Here is a 3,826-nt window from a genome sequence, read left to right on the forward strand (position 1 = left end):
GGGAGGGGGCCGCCAGACAATGGGCGCGGGCAGCGGGCGCGGGGGAGGCCGCCGCTGCGCTCCAGCTGCTCCCGGGGCCCGGCGCGCCTGCGCGCGGCGGCGGCGCCTGCCGGGAGATGTAGTCCGGGCGGCGGGGACGATTTGGGGAGGCGTGGCGGGGGGGCGGGTTGCGCGCGCGCGGGCGGGCGGGCGAGCGAGCGCGCCGGGAGCCGGCTTCCTCCCCCCTTCCTCCTCCTCCTCCTCCTCGCGGCGGAGTTGCGCGGCGAGCGGCAGCTGAGCAGGTGAGGCGGGCGCACCTGCCCGAGCCGCCCGGACCTGTTCCGCTTGGGGTTCGCTTGTCCCCCCGCTAAGGCGCCAGCGGCGGGCAGGCGGGCACGCGCCCCCGCGCGCCCTGTCCCTCCGGGCGCGTCGCCCGCAGCCCCTCGGCGCCCGCCTTGCGGGGCGCTTGCCCTTCGGCGGAGGGAGGAGGAGCAGCCCCCGCCAAGCGCGCCCGAGCCCCCGGGGCGAGGTATCCACTCCGCGTGTCAGCGCGAGCTTGGCCGGGACTCTCGGCGGTGCTGAACCCGCCGGAGAGGTTCAGCACCGTGGAGAGCTCCTGGACGCTCCGGCCACGGCCGGAGTGGGTACCCGGCCCCGCTGAGCAGCGCCCACTGGCCAGCTTCGGAGGGGTGCTTTCTGTGCCTGAGCATGGCTGAGATCGCGCCCCAGAACACCTGAAAACAACTCGGCGATCAAAGCGACAAGAACGCCAGAACGGCAGTAAGAATATCATAAAAACAGCAGCAAAGCCGTCGGGAAAAACAGGATTTAAACATATGTCCGCCCGTGCTTCCACTCGTAATACGGCGACAAGGCCACCATTACTTAGACATCCTCTATCATTTCATCCAGAGTTATTCCTTTCTACATTCTTGGAAACTGCTTCACGGCTTTTAAAACGGGGAGCAGCACAGACACACGACGACGTATACAGACGGGGCCCTTCCCTGCATCTAAGCCCCATGGGATTAATCTATGGCGATTCTAGATGACCCGATGATACGGAGGAGAGCTGAAGCTTTCCCTGGGGCTTGGCAACTTGGAGTTCTTTGTCCTACAATTCCATCAAGCCTGCATAACCAGTGGTGAGGGATGATGGGAGTTGTGGGCTGCAAGGGACATTTTATAGGGCTGCCTTGTTAAACTAGAATTGTACCAGCTCTTAGGAGATGAGGCGATTTCAGATGGCAGAGTTGGGGTGTAATTCTAGGCTAGTTTAGAATGAAAAGAAACTACCTACATCAGGGCCGTGCTAGAAGCTGCACGCCGTTTCCCTGTCTAAACTCGCCTAGGATGGCACCTTATGTCACTTTAATAATAAAGGACATCAAAAAAAAAAAAAAAAGGGATCAGGATAATATAATGTGCATTGCTTTGAGGCAGGCTGAAGGTTCGCCCAGAAAAGCTGCAAACCGACACCTACAGATTCAGAAGGTGGTCCACGAGCATTCCTTAACCTCTTCATTCCAAACAAAAATATATTTATTGTTCAGCTCCCCTAGTCTTGCAAACTACTAAATTGTGTCAGTAGAAACATAGAACTAGCTTAAGGAAAAGACATAAAACACTAAATAATGTTAAACAGAGACGAGAACTGTAGGCCATTTTTCCTGTCTAAGCCTGGCATCAGATTCCACCTTCTTGCTGACTCCAGTCACCAACTCATGTTTGGTGAAACTGATTCAGCCGCTCTGGTCGGAAGTCCGGGCTTTCAGGAAACGGGAGCAAACCCCCCATTTCAACAGCAGCCAGTAGGCAGTTCAGGTTCTTCGTGTCTGTTGCGCATTTCTTCTTTGCTCTAAGAGGTGTGCTCAGCCAGGTCACGGAAGCTGTTTCCAGCTCACAGCATCTCGTGGATGGCTTGCCACTGGATCAGGCAAATCTTGAGAGGGAGAGAGGACCGCAGTGTTTGTGTGGGGAAAATCTTCCTAAAGGTATGAAGAGGAACTGCCTCTGAGTGCAAATCCATGTTAAAGGATCTTAAGGCTCCAGTCCTCCTTACGGTGGAGTTATCCCCATAAAACCAACTGGGCCTTGCTTCCAAGTCAGTATCAGCGGGCTGAATTTTTATATCACCCACCACACCGGCTCCATTGTGCCAACACTGCAGCGCTCACGGCTGAATACAGTTCCAAAGGACGGCTCCGTCACGTCTTTTAAAGCCTCGGCAGGAACCAAAAGAGATGGCCATCCTTTATTTATCTCACTGGGAAACATCCCAAGAAAGAACGCTGCTACGGGAGCCACTCAGGCTGAATCCAGTTCCCACGTCATTTCTCATGCCCCCACCGAAATAACTCTTCTCCCCCGATCCAAGTTTGGTGAGCCGCCTTTCCTAACACGGCCAATTTCATTTGATTCGGGGGGCGCAAACATAATGCGCTCGGGGTGCCGTCCAACCAGGGCATCCAACTCGCCTCCTTTGCGCCACACTTAAAAGAAAAAGGGAAATAAAAATAGCCAGGCAGCCACAGATCCTCCTGTTAGTTGGTTGAACTCGGCTCTCCCCACGGGGCACCTTCCAGACGCGTTCGGCTACCCTGTGTTCACGCCCCCAGCCGTCTTGGCCACGCTGACTGGGGACGCTCGGAGTTGCCATCCAGCCGATCTGGGAGCTGCCTGCTTGGAAAAGGCTGGTTCAGCTTTTGGTCTGGCAAGCCAGGAGGATGCAGGATGCAGGCCACACATAGGAAACTGGTTGGTAGGGAGACTCCTAGACCTCATCCCGAAATACCTTGGCACCAGCTGCAGTTTTTACAGACCCTGTAGGCGGTCTGTTTACTATGTGGCTTGTTAATGAATGTATTGCTCCTTTTTCCTGACACTGATCCCGGGTCTGGAAGTTTACCCAAGTGGCTGTGATGTGGTGGAAGAAAGCTGAGTCTTTTCCTATGTCATTTAGGGGCTTCCTGGATGCTCTGAAGTGGGGGAACTGGGCAGAACGGGGGCTGCTAGCTTTCCCCCTGGGCACTGCAGCCGCAACTCCGCCATAGCATCCAGAGGCAAAACAGCTGGACTAATAAAAATGTGACAGATACGTTCGCCTAATTTTTTCAGTGAGCCACGCCATGCTAAAATCTCTGGGACTCATTTGTCAACAGACCTGTTCCTCTCTCAGCCCCACTCAAGGACTTGTGAGCTGAACTTCCATCTGATGTGTCCTTCTCTTACCCAAAGGCGAGCGACTCATAGCTCTGTAGACCTGAACTACAGTACCCATCACTCCTTGTTCGTGTAGCAAATGGTGTGGGGTGCTGGGAGTTGTGGTTCTCCAAGACATCCCAGCACCGCCATGGCCAGATTCCCAGGCAGGAAAATGTTTTGGGAGCTGGCTGGTTGGGGGATTAGATATATTCTCTTTTGGCCTGCATGTCCTGGAAGACTGCTGCCTGGATCCCTGGAGAGAGGAACTGCCAGTCAGTGTAAGCTGCACTGGGCTGGGTGGGCCAGGACCTGACTCCGTGCAGGGGTTTCTTTTTGCCGAACGTAACTGGCACTGGATCCTGATCAGCCACTGCAGTCCGGATTCCACCATGTCTTGCCCCTAATCTTCCAGGTGCTGCCTGGACTTACCCTGGGGCAAGGCTGAGCCACCTGAGTCCCAGAATCCACAAAATTAAATTTAGCCCCCTTGAGATCCCGCTGTCAACCCGCACTTGGGTTGTCATGGCATCCTTCCCGGGGACCTTGCCAATCGGAGGCCCCCACTGCGAGGGAAGGAATTTAAATTACCCTGCAGTGGAAAAAGTATAATTAGGAACATTTGCATTTGGAAACTAGCAAGCAT

This window comes from Varanus komodoensis, unplaced genomic scaffold (assembly GCF_004798865.1).
Source record: "Varanus komodoensis strain SLA01 unplaced genomic scaffold, ASM479886v1 scaffold26, whole genome shotgun sequence".
Classification (NCBI taxonomy): Eukaryota; Metazoa; Chordata; class Lepidosauria; order Squamata; family Varanidae; genus Varanus; species Varanus komodoensis.